The 16,050-nt window shown below is 56.5% G+C and overlaps 6 non-coding genes across 6 annotated transcripts; all 6 read right to left on the bottom strand.

Moving 5' to 3' along the window:
• Positions 1-2,199: 2,199 nt before the first annotated feature.
• On the bottom strand, positions 2,200-2,292 carry LOC136147594 (small nucleolar RNA SNORD116). Its single transcript, XR_010659259.1, has one exon. It is a non-coding gene; the product is annotated as a small nucleolar RNA SNORD116 (small nucleolar RNA).
• A 2,624-nt stretch (positions 2,293-4,916) lies between these two features.
• LOC136147593 (small nucleolar RNA SNORD116) lies at positions 4,917-5,009 on the bottom strand. The gene has a single exon (XR_010659258.1). It is a non-coding gene; the product is annotated as a small nucleolar RNA SNORD116 (small nucleolar RNA).
• A 2,624-nt stretch (positions 5,010-7,633) lies between these two features.
• Positions 7,634-7,726, bottom strand: LOC136147592 (small nucleolar RNA SNORD116). Its single transcript, XR_010659257.1, has one exon. It is a non-coding gene; the product is annotated as a small nucleolar RNA SNORD116 (small nucleolar RNA).
• A 2,624-nt stretch (positions 7,727-10,350) lies between these two features.
• Positions 10,351-10,443, bottom strand: LOC136147590 (small nucleolar RNA SNORD116). Its single transcript, XR_010659256.1, has one exon. It is a non-coding gene; the product is annotated as a small nucleolar RNA SNORD116 (small nucleolar RNA).
• Positions 10,444-13,067: 2,624 nt separating this feature from the next.
• On the bottom strand, positions 13,068-13,160 carry LOC136147589 (small nucleolar RNA SNORD116). The gene has a single exon (XR_010659255.1). It is a non-coding gene; the product is annotated as a small nucleolar RNA SNORD116 (small nucleolar RNA).
• A 2,625-nt stretch (positions 13,161-15,785) lies between these two features.
• LOC136147588 (small nucleolar RNA SNORD116) lies at positions 15,786-15,878 on the bottom strand. Its single transcript, XR_010659254.1, has one exon. It is a non-coding gene; the product is annotated as a small nucleolar RNA SNORD116 (small nucleolar RNA).
• Between the last annotated feature and the right edge of the window lie 172 nt (positions 15,879-16,050).

Below are 16,050 nucleotides of genomic sequence, written 5' to 3'. Positions count from 1 at the left end.
GAAGGCCTGTATCTGCAACCCAACTACACTGATCACTTACAGACAACTGGTTACCTACCTTTGAAAAGAGCGCAGCAAATTAGGCTCAAGGTCATCAGGGGGTCTTTCTGACTCAGCATGCATGGGTGGCAGGGGATTCCAGGTGGCCTTGAGGGCCTGTGTCCCGGTGTACCAACAAGAATGCACTCTCGGCAATTTGGCTCTGTGTCCAGAAATAGGTCCGGGTAGCCAAGTCTCACAGCCCGCATGGAAAGGCCCTGCCGTCTGAACACGCATGCCGTCTTCATGGAGCCCTGACCTCCTGTCCTCCCACGAAATGGGGGATGACACCTGGCATCTTCCTTCAGCCCCATGCAAAATTTCACTGAGGGGCTGTTGACATAGGCTCTAGGCTCCCAGTCTCCATGACCCATGATCTCTGGCCAAAGCACAGAGACCTGACCGCCCAAGGCCACCTTGCGGAGCGTCTGTGTGAATGCCACGGACCCTGAGACTGTAGCTACTACTACAGCTCAGGGGTCCTTGTCACAAGGGTCACCTCCACCCGAAACAGAAAAATTTCCCAGACGACTACACAGTACGGTGAACTTGGCACTAGGGCAGATACGGCCCAGCGCACCCTCGGATAGGAAGAGAAATCAAGGCATGCGTCTCTTCCTGCCAGTCAGTCCAATCACTGGGCGGCCTCTGCCCGAAAGTGAGGATGGGACCCGGACTTCCTCAGGTACCAGGATCCAGGGCTCACTCCCACAGAAAGAGGACCCCTTTCCTGGCTAGATTATCCTCAGATCTACACGCTGCAGGGACCAGGTTACTGACCACACCCTAGAGAAAGCTGCCATAATGCAGGGCGTGGTTCACATTGAACTGCTCCTGCCTCAAGGGTCTCTCACCCAAATCTGAGGCGTCCAAGGCCTCGGCACACACAGGGCCAATCAGCAAGCAGGAAGACCCACAGGATGAAGGTTGGCAAAATGACCAAGTGCATACACATCACTAAGGATGCTTTCATGTATTCTTCAGAAGACCTGTCAGGGGAAGACCTTGGATGCCACAGGTCTCTGCCGTAGCGCCATGGGAGCTGCTGGCTCCTACAGTGAGGCACCGTGGGGATGCCAACCAATGACCCATCTCTTCCAGAACCACGGGCCTCCAAGGTTGATGCTTCATTGCCAGGGGGGCGAACACATTTCTGCGCTCAGGGCCGGCAGAGTGGCCCCAACCTTAGGGAACCTGGGTAATTCCAGGCCCAGGGGACAAATGGCGACCAAGGGGCATGTGAGCACAACACAGAACAACCCACAGGGCTGGTTGCTTGGCCTCTGTTACTGCAACTCTTCAAGGCACCAAAGAAACCCTTGGGGAGTCCTTCTACTGGCAGCAGGCCACCAAGGACACAAAGGTCACCTATCACCGAGCCTCCCAAGCACCAGCAATGCCCTCTCCTCTGTACCCAGCTGACGGCAGCGCCAAAAGGACCACACTATATCACTGAAAACAGAACGACAGTGCCTGCAGCCTCAGCAGTCATAACATCCCAGCAAATCACACTGCGCTTTTCCTCACCTGCACAACCATTCTTCTCTGGGCCTCTGGTCAACCTGCAGGAGCAATGCAGGCCTGTCACCACGACACAGTACATGGCGCCCTCCAAGACTCAAGCAGGTGACAGGACTTGCAATTCAGGAACTGCCAAGGGCAGAAAGGAGGACTATTAACTTTCACAACTGCCACCGTTCCCCTAGGTCTCTGCAGCCGCTGCAGCCCACAGGGTACTCAGCAATCTCGCCGACCCAAAGGGCCGCAATGGCGACGGCCTCAGATCTCACCTGGGGCTCCAATCGGAGACCACGGAAGCTTCCTTGCATCAGAATCCACATCACGAGAGCCCCAGTGAGCACACTTGCAGCAGGAACCAGGACAAAATGCACCGTTCTCAACGAAGAGCTCACTGTCCCATGCCAGGATCTACTGCGACACCTACCACCCCCTGACAAGCCGGATGCCTCTTCTGCTCCTCAGTGCCCTTCACCATACCCCACATCCAAGAAGGCCGCTCGAACATCTGTACACGGCCCACCCTCAGATGGGAGCCTCGCAACTGCTGGTGACCTGGCTACCCCATGCATGTGTCTTACACCGTCAGAGAAGCCCTCTTGCTAACCTACCCACCCCTAAGCCCACGGAAGGCAACGTGCTGGACCTCAGTTTCGATGAGGAGACGGTAGTGAGTTCTCACTCATGTTGTTCAGATTTTCCAAGGAATGCATGAGAGGGTGTCGTCATCGATCCGAGCACGTGCTGGCTTGCTCCCCACCTCCACAGGGCAGGCAGCGCCACTCCCAGGAGGAGCCAGTGACCTGGGAGTCCTCCAGCAGCCGGGGCAACTCAGAGCCCCCAGGCTTCTCAGCAAGAGGAACGGTCCCTCCGTACATACAGCCACTCAGGCAGTGCCAGGAAACCTGAAATTCACGACACGTCTTGGGGCAGGAGAAGCCGTACCGTGCTCGGTGATCCAAAAACAACTGGGCCGCCGCACTTCTTGCCGGACTCCCTTGCACCTCGAGCCACTGCCTCATGGGCGGGCCTTCGTCTCCTGGGTGATGGACAGCCATATCTGGCAACTGCGCCTGACAAGGGGACAGAAAGCACAGAAACACTTGAGGTGTCTACTTGGTCTCTCACTGAGTAACACTGATGCAGGTGTTTCATTGGGGGAAGGCCTGTATCTGCAACCCAACTACACTGATCACTTACAGACAACTGGTTACCTACCTTTGAAAAGAGCGCAGCAAATTAGGCTCAAGGTCATCAGGGGGTCTTTCTGACTCAGCATGCATGGGTGGCAGGGGATTCCAGGTGGCCTTGAGGGCCTGTGTCCCGGTGTACCAACAAGAATGCACTCTCGGCAATTTGGCTCTGTGTCCAGAAATAGGTCCGGGTAGCCAAGTCTCACAGCCCGCATGGAAAGGCCCTGCCGTCTGAACACGCATGCCGTCTTCATGGAGCCCTGACCTCCTGTCCTCCCACGAAATGGGGGATGACACCTGGCATCTTCCTTCAGCCCCATGCAAAATTTCACTGAGGGGCTGTTGACATAGGCTCTAGGCTCCCAGTCTCCATGACCCATGATCTCTGGCCAAAGCACAGAGACCTGACCGCCCAAGGCCACCTTGCGGAGCGTCTGTGTGAATGCCACGGACCCTGAGACTGTAGCTACTACTACAGCTCAGGGGTCCTTGTCACAAGGGTCACCTCCACCCGAAACAGAAAAATTTCCCAGACGACTACACAGTACGGTGAACTTGGCACTAGGGCAGATACGGCCCAGCGCACCCTCGGATAGGAAGAGAAATCAAGGCATGCGTCTCTTCCTGCCAGTCAGTCCAATCACTGGGCGGCCTCTGCCCGAAAGTGAGGATGGGACCCGGACTTCCTCAGGTACCAGGATCCAGGGCTCACTCCCACAGAAAGAGGACCCCTTTCCTGGCTAGATTATCCTCAGATCTACACGCTGCAGGGACCAGGTTACTGACCACACCCTAGAGAAAGCTGCCATAATGCAGGGCGTGGTTCACATTGAACTGCTCCTGCCTCAAGGGTCTCTCACCCAAATCTGAGGCGTCCAAGGCCTCGGCACACACAGGGCCAATCAGCAAGCAGGAAGACCCACAGGATGAAGGTTGGCAAAATGACCAAGTGCATACACATCACTAAGGATGCTTTCATGTATTCTTCAGAAGACCTGTCAGGGGAAGACCTTGGATGCCACAGGTCTCTGCCGTAGCGCCATGGGAGCTGCTGGCTCCTACAGTGAGGCACCGTGGGGATGCCAACCAATGACCCATCTCTTCCAGAACCACGGGCCTCCAAGGTTGATGCTTCATTGCCAGGGGGGCGAACACATTTCTGCGCTCAGGGCCGGCAGAGTGGCCCCAACCTTAGGGAACCTGGGTAATTCCAGGCCCAGGGGACAAATGGCGACCAAGGGGCATGTGAGCACAACACAGAACAACCCACAGGGCTGGTTGCTTGGCCTCTGTTACTGCAACTCTTCAAGGCACCAAAGAAACCCTTGGGGAGTCCTTCTACTGGCAGCAGGCCACCAAGGACACAAAGGTCACCTATCACCGAGCCTCCCAAGCACCAGCAATGCCCTCTCCTCTGTACCCAGCTGACGGCAGCGCCAAAAGGACCACACTATATCAGTGAAAACAGAACGACAGTGCCTGCAGCCTCAGCAGTCATAACATCCCAGCAAATCACACTGCGCTTTTCCTCACCTGCACAACCATTCTTCTCTGGGCCTCTGGTCAACCTGCAGGAGCAATGCAGGCCTGTCACCACGACACAGTACATGGCGCCCTCCAAGACTCAAGCAGGTGACAGGACTTGCAATTCAGGAACTGCCAAGGGCAGAAAGGAGGACTATTAACTTTCACAACTGCCACCGTTCCCCTAGGTCTCTGCAGCCGCTGCAGCCCACAGGGTACTCAGCAATCTCGCCGACCCAAAGGGCCGCAATGGCGACGGCCTCAGATCTCACCTGGGGCTCCAATCGGAGACCACGGAAGCTTCCTTGCATCAGAATCCACATCACGAGAGCCCCAGTGAGCACACTTGCAGCAGGAACCAGGACAAAATGCACCGTTCTCAACGAAGAGCTCACTGTCCCATGCCAGGATCTACTGCGACACCTACCACCCCCTGACAAGCCGGATGCCTCTTCTGCTCCTCAGTGCCCTTCACCATACCCCACATCCAAGAAGGCCGCTCGAACATCTGTACACGGCCCACCCTCAGATGGGAGCCTCGCAACTGCTGGTGACCTGGCTACCCCATGCATGTGTCTTACACCGTCAGAGAAGCCCTCTTGCTAACCTACCCACCCCTAAGCCCACGGAAGGCAACGTGCTGGACCTCAGTTTCGATGAGGAGACGGTAGTGAGTTCTCACTCATGTTGTTCAGATTTTCCAAGGAATGCATGAGAGGGTGTCGTCATCGATCCGAGCACGTGCTGGCTTGCTCCCCACCTCCACAGGGCAGGCAGCGCCACTCCCAGGAGGAGCCAGTGACCTGGGAGTCCTCCAGCAGCCGGGGCAACTCAGAGCCCCCAGGCTTCTCAGCAAGAGGAACGGTCCCTCCGTACATACAGCCACTCAGGCAGTGCCAGGAAACCTGAAATTCACGACACGTCTTGGGGCAGGAGAAGCCGTACCGTGCTCGGTGATCCAAAAACAACTGGGCCGCCGCACTTCTTGCCGGACTCCCTTGCACCTCGAGCCACTGCCTCATGGGCGGGCCTTCGTCTCCTGGGTGATGGACAGCCATATCTGGCAACTGCGCCTGACAAGGGGACAGAAAGCACAGAAACACTTGAGGTGTCTACTTGGTCTCTCACTGAGTAACACTGATGCAGGTGTTTCATTGGGGGAAGGCCTGTATCTGCAACCCAACTACACTGATCACTTACAGACAACTGGTTACCTACCTTTGAAAAGAGCGCAGCAAATTAGGCTCAAGGTCATCAGGGGGTCTTTCTGACTCAGCATGCATGGGTGGCAGGGGATTCCAGGTGGCCTTGAGGGCCTGTGTCCCGGTGTACCAACAAGAATGCACTCTCGGCAATTTGGCTCTGTGTCCAGAAATAGGTCCGGGTAGCCAAGTCTCACAGCCCGCATGGAAAGGCCCTGCCGTCTGAACACGCATGCCGTCTTCATGGAGCCCTGACCTCCTGTCCTCCCACGAAATGGGGGATGACACCTGGCATCTTCCTTCAGCCCCATGCAAAATTTCACTGAGGGGCTGTTGACATAGGCTCTAGGCTCCCAGTCTCCATGACCCATGATCTCTGGCCAAAGCACAGAGACCTGACCGCCCAAGGCCACCTTGCGGAGCGTCTGTGTGAATGCCACGGACCCTGAGACTGTAGCTACTACTACAGCTCAGGGGTCCTTGTCACAAGGGTCACCTCCACCCGAAACAGAAAAATTTCCCAGACGACTACACAGTACGGTGAACTTGGCACTAGGGCAGATACGGCCCAGCGCACCCTCGGATAGGAAGAGAAATCAAGGCATGCGTCTCTTCCTGCCAGTCAGTCCAATCACTGGGCGGCCTCTGCCCGAAAGTGAGGATGGGACCCGGACTTCCTCAGGTACCAGGATCCAGGGCTCACTCCCACAGAAAGAGGACCCCTTTCCTGGCTAGATTATCCTCAGATCTACACGCTGCAGGGACCAGGTTACTGACCACACCCTAGAGAAAGCTGCCATAATGCAGGGCGTGGTTCACATTGAACTGCTCCTGCCTCAAGGGTCTCTCACCCAAATCTGAGGCGTCCAAGGCCTCGGCACACACAGGGCCAATCAGCAAGCAGGAAGACCCACAGGATGAAGGTTGGCAAAATGACCAAGTGCATACACATCACTAAGGATGCTTTCATGTATTCTTCAGAAGACCTGTCAGGGGAAGACCTTGGATGCCACAGGTCTCTGCCGTAGCGCCATGGGAGCTGCTGGCTCCTACAGTGAGGCACCGTGGGGATGCCAACCAATGACCCATCTCTTCCAGAACCACGGGCCTCCAAGGTTGATGCTTCATTGCCAGGGGGGCGAACACATTTCTGCGCTCAGGGCCGGCAGAGTGGCCCCAACCTTAGGGAACCTGGGTAATTCCAGGCCCAGGGGACAAATGGCGACCAAGGGGCATGTGAGCACAACACAGAACAACCCACAGGGCTGGTTGCTTGGCCTCTGTTACTGCAACTCTTCAAGGCACCAAAGAAACCCTTGGGGAGTCCTTCTACTGGCAGCAGGCCACCAAGGACACAAAGGTCACCTATCACCGAGCCTCCCAAGCACCAGCAATGCCCTCTCCTCTGTACCCAGCTGACGGCAGCGCCAAAAGGACCACACTATATCAGTGAAAACAGAACGACAGTGCCTGCAGCCTCAGCAGTCATAACATCCCAGCAAATCACACTGCGCTTTTCCTCACCTGCACAACCATTCTTCTCTGGGCCTCTGGTCAACCTGCAGGAGCAATGCAGGCCTGTCACCACGACACAGTACATGGCGCCCTCCAAGACTCAAGCAGGTGACAGGACTTGCAATTCAGGAACTGCCAAGGGCAGAAAGGAGGACTATTAACTTTCACAACTGCCACCGTTCCCCTAGGTCTCTGCAGCCGCTGCAGCCCACAGGGTACTCAGCAATCTCGCCGACCCAAAGGGCCGCAATGGCGACGGCCTCAGATCTCACCTGGGGCTCCAATCGGAGACCACGGAAGCTTCCTTGCATCAGAATCCACATCACGAGAGCCCCAGTGAGCACACTTGCAGCAGGAACCAGGACAAAATGCACCGTTCTCAACGAAGAGCTCACTGTCCCATGCCAGGATCTACTGCGACACCTACCACCCCCTGACAAGCCGGATGCCTCTTCTGCTCCTCAGTGCCCTTCACCATACCCCACATCCAAGAAGGCCGCTCGAACATCTGTACACGGCCCACCCTCAGATGGGAGCCTCGCAACTGCTGGTGACCTGGCTACCCCATGCATGTGTCTTACACCGTCAGAGAAGCCCTCTTGCTAACCTACCCACCCCTAAGCCCACGGAAGGCAACGTGCTGGACCTCAGTTTCGATGAGGAGACGGTAGTGAGTTCTCACTCATGTTGTTCAGATTTTCCAAGGAATGCATGAGAGGGTGTCGTCATCGATCCGAGCACGTGCTGGCTTGCTCCCCACCTCCACAGGGCAGGCAGCGCCACTCCCAGGAGGAGCCAGTGACCTGGGAGTCCTCCAGCAGCCGGGGCAACTCAGAGCCCCCAGGCTTCTCAGCAAGAGGAACGGTCCCTCCGTACATACAGCCACTCAGGCAGTGCCAGGAAACCTGAAATTCACGACACGTCTTGGGGCAGGAGAAGCCGTACCGTGCTCGGTGATCCAAAAACAACTGGGCCGCCGCACTTCTTGCCGGACTCCCTTGCACCTCGAGCCACTGCCTCATGGGCGGGCCTTCGTCTCCTGGGTGATGGACAGCCATATCTGGCAACTGCGCCTGACAAGGGGACAGAAAGCACAGAAACACTTGAGGTGTCTACTTGGTCTCTCACTGAGTAACACTGATGCAGGTGTTTCATTGGGGGAAGGCCTGTATCTGCAACCCAACTACACTGATCACTTACAGACAACTGGTTACCTACCTTTGAAAAGAGCGCAGCAAATTAGGCTCAAGGTCATCAGGGGGTCTTTCTGACTCAGCATGCATGGGTGGCAGGGGATTCCAGGTGGCCTTGAGGGCCTGTGTCCCGGTGTACCAACAAGAATGCACTCTCGGCAATTTGGCTCTGTGTCCAGAAATAGGTCCGGGTAGCCAAGTCTCACAGCCCGCATGGAAAGGCCCTGCCGTCTGAACACGCATGCCGTCTTCATGGAGCCCTGACCTCCTGTCCTCCCACGAAATGGGGGATGACACCTGGCATCTTCCTTCAGCCCCATGCAAAATTTCACTGAGGGGCTGTTGACATAGGCTCTAGGCTCCCAGTCTCCATGACCCATGATCTCTGGCCAAAGCACAGAGACCTGACCGCCCAAGGCCACCTTGCGGAGCGTCTGTGTGAATGCCACGGACCCTGAGACTGTAGCTACTACTACAGCTCAGGGGTCCTTGTCACAAGGGTCACCTCCACCCGAAACAGAAAAATTTCCCAGACGACTACACAGTACGGTGAACTTGGCACTAGGGCAGATACGGCCCAGCGCACCCTCGGATAGGAAGAGAAATCAAGGCATGCGTCTCTTCCTGCCAGTCAGTCCAATCACTGGGCGGCCTCTGCCCGAAAGTGAGGATGGGACCCGGACTTCCTCAGGTACCAGGATCCAGGGCTCACTCCCACAGAAAGAGGACCCCTTTCCTGGCTAGATTATCCTCAGATCTACACGCTGCAGGGACCAGGTTACTGACCACACCCTAGAGAAAGCTGCCATAATGCAGGGCGTGGTTCACATTGAACTGCTCCTGCCTCAAGGGTCTCTCACCCAAATCTGAGGCGTCCAAGGCCTCGGCACACACAGGGCCAATCAGCAAGCAGGAAGACCCACAGGATGAAGGTTGGCAAAATGACCAAGTGCATACACATCACTAAGGATGCTTTCATGTATTCTTCAGAAGACCTGTCAGGGGAAGACCTTGGATGCCACAGGTCTCTGCCGTAGCGCCATGGGAGCTGCTGGCTCCTACAGTGAGGCACCGTGGGGATGCCAACCAATGACCCATCTCTTCCAGAACCACGGGCCTCCAAGGTTGATGCTTCATTGCCAGGGGGGCGAACACATTTCTGCGCTCAGGGCCGGCAGAGTGGCCCCAACCTTAGGGAACCTGGGTAATTCCAGGCCCAGGGGACAAATGGCGACCAAGGGGCATGTGAGCACAACACAGAACAACCCACAGGGCTGGTTGCTTGGCCTCTGTTACTGCAACTCTTCAAGGCACCAAAGAAACCCTTGGGGAGTCCTTCTACTGGCAGCAGGCCACCAAGGACACAAAGGTCACCTATCACCGAGCCTCCCAAGCACCAGCAATGCCCTCTCCTCTGTACCCAGCTGACGGCAGCGCCAAAAGGACCACACTATATCACTGAAAACAGAACGACAGTGCCTGCAGCCTCAGCAGTCATAACATCCCAGCAAATCACACTGCGCTTTTCCTCACCTGCACAACCATTCTTCTCTGGGCCTCTGGTCAACCTGCAGGAGCAATGCAGGCCTGTCACCACGACACAGTACATGGCGCCCTCCAAGACTCAAGCAGGTGACAGGACTTGCAATTCAGGAACTGCCAAGGGCAGAAAGGAGGACTATTAACTTTCACAACTGCCACCGTTCCCCTAGGTCTCTGCAGCCGCTGCAGCCCACAGGGTACTCAGCAATCTCGCCGACCCAAAGGGCCGCAATGGCGACGGCCTCAGATCTCACCTGGGGCTCCAATCGGAGACCACGGAAGCTTCCTTGCATCAGAATCCACATCACGAGAGCCCCAGTGAGCACACTTGCAGCAGGAACCAGGACAAAATGCACCGTTCTCAACGAAGAGCTCACTGTCCCATGCCAGGATCTACTGCGACACCTACCACCCCCTGACAAGCCGGATGCCTCTTCTGCTCCTCAGTGCCCTTCACCATACCCCACATCCAAGAAGGCCGCTCGAACATCTGTACACGGCCCACCCTCAGATGGGAGCCTCGCAACTGCTGGTGACCTGGCTACCCCATGCATGTGTCTTACACCGTCAGAGAAGCCCTCTTGCTAACCTACCCACCCCTAAGCCCACGGAAGGCAACGTGCTGGACCTCAGTTTCGATGAGGAGACGGTAGTGAGTTCTCACTCATGTTGTTCAGATTTTCCAAGGAATGCATGAGAGGGTGTCGTCATCGATCCGAGCACGTGCTGGCTTGCTCCCCACCTCCACAGGGCAGGCAGCGCCACTCCCAGGAGGAGCCAGTGACCTGGGAGTCCTCCAGCAGCCGGGGCAACTCAGAGCCCCCAGGCTTCTCAGCAAGAGGAACGGTCCCTCCGTACATACAGCCACTCAGGCAGTGCCAGGAAACCTGAAATTCACGACACGTCTTGGGGCAGGAGAAGCCGTACCGTGCTCGGTGATCCAAAAACAACTGGGCCGCCGCACTTCTTGCCGGACTCCCTTGCACCTCGAGCCACTGCCTCATGGGCGGGCCTTCGTCTCCTGGGTGATGGACAGCCATATCTGGCAACTGCGCCTGACAAGGGGACAGAAAGCACAGAAACACTTGAGGTGTCTACTTGGTCTCTCACTGAGTAACACTGATGCAGGTGTTTCATTGGGGGAAGGCCTGTATCTGCAACCCAACTACACTGATCACTTACAGACAACTGGTTACCTACCTTTGAAAAGAGCGCAGCAAATTAGGCTCAAGGTCATCAGGGGGTCTTTCTGACTCAGCATGCATGGGTGGCAGGGGATTCCAGGTGGCCTTGAGGGCCTGTGTCCCGGTGTACCAACAAGAATGCACTCTCGGCAATTTGGCTCTGTGTCCAGAAATAGGTCCGGGTAGCCAAGTCTCACAGCCCGCATGGAAAGGCCCTGCCGTCTGAACACGCATGCCGTCTTCATGGAGCCCTGACCTCCTGTCCTCCCACGAAATGGGGGATGACACCTGGCATCTTCCTTCAGCCCCATGCAAAATTTCACTGAGGGGCTGTTGACATAGGCTCTAGGCTCCCAGTCTCCATGACCCATGATCTCTGGCCAAAGCACAGAGACCTGACCGCCCAAGGCCACCTTGCGGAGCGTCTGTGTGAATGCCACGGACCCTGAGACTGTAGCTACTACTACAGCTCAGGGGTCCTTGTCACAAGGGTCACCTCCACCCGAAACAGAAAAATTTCCCAGACGACTACACAGTACGGTGAACTTGGCACTAGGGCAGATACGGCCCAGCGCACCCTCGGATAGGAAGAGAAATCAAGGCATGCGTCTCTTCCTGCCAGTCAGTCCAATCACTGGGCGGCCTCTGCCCGAAAGTGAGGATGGGACCCGGACTTCCTCAGGTACCAGGATCCAGGGCTCACTCCCACAGAAAGAGGACCCCTTTCCTGGCTAGATTATCCTCAGATCTACACGCTGCAGGGACCAGGTTACTGACCACACCCTAGAGAAAGCTGCCATAATGCAGGGCGTGGTTCACATTGAACTGCTCCTGCCTCAAGGGTCTCTCACCCAAATCTGAGGCGTCCAAGGCCTCGGCACACACAGGGCCAATCAGCAAGCAGGAAGACCCACAGGATGAAGGTTGGCAAAATGACCAAGTGCATACACATCACTAAGGATGCTTTCATGTATTCTTCAGAAGACCTGTCAGGGGAAGACCTTGGATGCCACAGGTCTCTGCCGTAGCGCCATGGGAGCTGCTGGCTCCTACAGTGAGGCACCGTGGGGATGCCAACCAATGACCCATCTCTTCCAGAACCACGGGCCTCCAAGGTTGATGCTTCATTGCCAGGGGGGCGAACACATTTCTGCGCTCAGGGCCGGCAGAGTGGCCCCAACCTTAGGGAACCTGGGTAATTCCAGGCCCAGGGGACAAATGGCGACCAAGGGGCATGTGAGCACAACACAGAACAACCCACAGGGCTGGTTGCTTGGCCTCTGTTACTGCAACTCTTCAAGGCACCAAAGAAACCCTTGGGGAGTCCTTCTACTGGCAGCAGGCCACCAAGGACACAAAGGTCACCTATCACCGAGCCTCCCAAGCACCAGCAATGCCCTCTCCTCTGTACCCAGCTGACGGCAGCGCCAAAAGGACCACACTATATCACTGAAAACAGAACGACAGTGCCTGCAGCCTCAGCAGTCATAACATCCCAGCAAATCACACTGCGCTTTTCCTCACCTGCACAACCATTCTTCTCTGGGCCTCTGGTCAACCTGCAGGAGCAATGCAGGCCTGTCACCACGACACAGTACATGGCGCCCTCCAAGACTCAAGCAGGTGACAGGACTTGCAATTCAGGAACTGCCAAGGGCAGAAAGGAGGACTATTAACTTTCACAACTGCCACCGTTCCCCTAGGTCTCTGCAGCCGCTGCAGCCCACAGGGTACTCAGCAATCTCGCCGACCCAAAGGGCCGCAATGGCGACGGCCTCAGATCTCACCTGGGGCTCCAATCGGAGACCACGGAAGCTTCCTTGCATCAGAATCCACATCACGAGAGCCCCAGTGAGCACACTTGCAGCAGGAACCAGGACAAAATGCACCGTTCTCAACGAAGAGCTCACTGTCCCATGCCAGGATCTACTGCGACACCTACCACCCCCTGACAAGCCGGATGCCTCTTCTGCTCCTCAGTGCCCTTCACCATACCCCACATCCAAGAAGGCCGCTCGAACATCTGTACACGGCCCACCCTCAGATGGGAGCCTCGCAACTGCTGGTGACCTGGCTACCCCATGCATGTGTCTTACACCGTCAGAGAAGCCCTCTTGCTAACCTACCCACCCCTAAGCCCACGGAAGGCAACGTGCTGGACCTCAGTTTCGATGAGGAGACGGTAGTGAGTTCTCACTCATGTTGTTCAGATTTTCCAAGGAATGCATGAGAGGGTGTCGTCATCGATCCGAGCACGTGCTGGCTTGCTCCCCACCTCCACAGGGCAGGCAGCGCCACTCCCAGGAGGAGCCAGTGACCTGGGAGTCCTCCAGCAGCCGGGGCAACTCAGAGCCCCCAGGCTTCTCAGCAAGAGGAACGGTCCCTCCGTACATACAGCCACTCAGGCAGTGCCAGGAAACCTGAAATTCACGACACGTCTTGGGGCAGGAGAAGCCGTACCGTGCTCGGTGATCCAAAAACAACTGGGCCGCCGCACTTCTTGCCGGACTCCCTTGCACCTCGAGCCACTGCCTCATGGGCGGGCCTTCGTCTCCTGGGTGATGGACAGCCATATCTGGCAACTGCGCCTGACAAGGGGACAGAAAGCACAGAAACACTTGAGGTGTCTACTTGGTCTCTCACTGAGTAACACTGATGCAGGTGTTTCATTGGGGGAAGGCCTGTATCTGCAACCCAACTACACTGATCACTTACAGACAACTGGTTACCTACCTTTGAAAAGAGCGCAGCAAATTAGGCTCAAGGTCATCAGGGGGTCTTTCTGACTCAGCATGCATGGGTGGCAGGGGATTCCAGGTGGCCTTGAGGGCCTGTGTCCCGGTGTACCAACAAGAATGCACTCTCGGCAATTTGGCTCTGTGTCCAGAAATAGGTCCGGGTAGCCAAGTCTCACAGCCCGCATGGAAAGGCCCTGCCGTCTGAACACGCATGCCGTCTTCATGGAGCCCTGACCTCCTGTCCTCCCACGAAATGGGGGAATGACACCTGGCATCTTCCTTCAGCCCCATGCAAAATTTCACTGAGGGGCTGTTGACATAGGCTCTAGGCTCCCAGTCTCCATGACCCATGATCTCTGGCCAAAGCACAGAGACCTGACCGCCCAAGGCCACCTTGCGGAGCGTCTGTGTGAATGCCACGGACCCTGAGACTGTAGCTACTACTACAGCTCAGGGGTCCTTGTCACAAGGGTCACCTCCACCCGAAACAGAAAAATTTCCCAGACGACTACACAGTACGGTGAACTTGGCACTAGGGCAGATACGGCCCAGCGCACCCTCGGATAGGAAGAGAAATCAAGGCATGCGTCTCTTCCTGCCAGTCAGTCCAATCACTGGGCGGCCTCTGCCCGAAAGTGAGGATGGGACCCGGACTTCCTCAGGTACCAGGATCCAGGGCTCACTCCCACAGAAAGAGGACCCCTTTCCTGGCTAGATTATCCTCAGATCTACACGCTGCAGGGACCAGGTTACTGACCACACCCTAGAGAAAGCTGCCATAATGCAGGGCGTGGTTCACATTGAACTGCTCCTGCCTCAAGGGTCTCTCACCCAAATCTGAGGCGTCCAAGGCCTCGGCACACACAGGGCCAATCAGCAAGCAGGAAGACCCACAGGATGAAGGTTGGCAAAATGACCAAGTGCATACACATCACTAAGGATGCTTTCATGTATTCTTCAGAAGACCTGTCAGGGGAAGACCTTGGATGCCACAGGTCTCTGCCGTAGCGCCATGGGAGCTGCTGGCTCCTACAGTGAGGCACCGTGGGGATGCCAACCAATGACCCATCTCTTCCAGAACCGCGGGCCTCCAAGGTTGATGCTTCATTGCCAGGGGGGCGAACACATTTCTGCGCTCAGGGCCGGCAGAGTGGCCCCAACCTTAGGGAACCTGGGTAATTCCAGGCCCAGGGGACAAATGGCGACCAAGGGGCATGTGAGCACAACACAGAACAACCCACAGGGCTGGTTGCTTGGCCTCTGTTACTGCAACTCTTCAAGGCACCAAAGAAACCCTTGGGGAGTCCTTCTACTGGCAGCAGGCCACCAAGGACACAAAGGTCACCTATCACCGAGCCTCCCAAGCACCAGCAATGCCCTCTCCTCTGTACCCAGCTGACGGCAGCGCCAAAAGGACCACACTATATCACTGAAAACAGAACGACAGTGCCTGCAGCCTCAGCAGTCATAACATCCCAGCAAATCACACTGCGCTTTTCCTCACCTGCACAACCATTCTTCTCTGGGCCTCTGGTCAACCTGCAGGAGCAATGCAGGCCTGTCACCACGACACAGTACATGGCGCCCTCCAAGACTCAAGCAGGTGACAGGACTTGCAATTCAGGAACTGCCAAGGGCAGAAAGGAGGACTATTAACTTTCACAACTGCCACCGTTCCCCTAGGTCTCTGCAGCCGCTGCAGCCCACAGGGTACTCAGCAATCTCGCCGACCCAAAGGGCCGCAATGGCGACGGCCTCAGATCTCACCTGGGGCTCCAATCGGAGACCACGGAAGCTTCCTTGCATCAGAATCCACATCACGAGAGCCCCAGTGAGCACACTTGCAGCAGGAACCAGGACAAAATGCACCGTTCTCAACGAAGAGCTCACTGTCCCATGCCAGGATCTACTGCGACACCTACCACCCCCTGACAAGCCGGATGCCTCTTCTGCTCCTCAGTGCCCTTCACCATACCCCACATCCAAGAAGGCCGCTCGAACATCTGTACACGGCCCACCCTCAGATGGGAGCCTCGCAACTGCTGGTGACCTGGCTACCCCATGCATGTGTCTTACACCGTCAGAGAAGCCCTCTTGCTAACCTACCCACCCCTAAGCCCACGGAAGGCAACGTGCTGGACCTCAGTTTCGATGAGGAGACGGTAGTGAGTTCTCACTCATGTTGTTCAGATTTTCCAAGGAATGCATGAGAGGGTGTCGTCATCGATCCGAGCACGTGCTGGCTTGCTCCCCACCTCCACAGGGCAGGCAGCGCCACTCCCAGGAGGAGCCAGTGACCTGGGAGTCCTCCAGCAGCCGGGGCAACTCAGAGCCCCCAGGCTTCTCAGCAAGAGGAACGGTCCCTCCGTACATACAGCCACTCAGGCAGTGCCAGGAAACCT

Source organism: Muntiacus reevesi, chromosome 15 (genome assembly GCF_963930625.1).
Source record: "Muntiacus reevesi chromosome 15, mMunRee1.1, whole genome shotgun sequence".
Lineage (NCBI taxonomy): Eukaryota > Metazoa > Chordata > Mammalia > Artiodactyla > Cervidae > Muntiacus > Muntiacus reevesi.
This window is presented reverse-complemented; position numbering and strand designations above follow the sequence as displayed.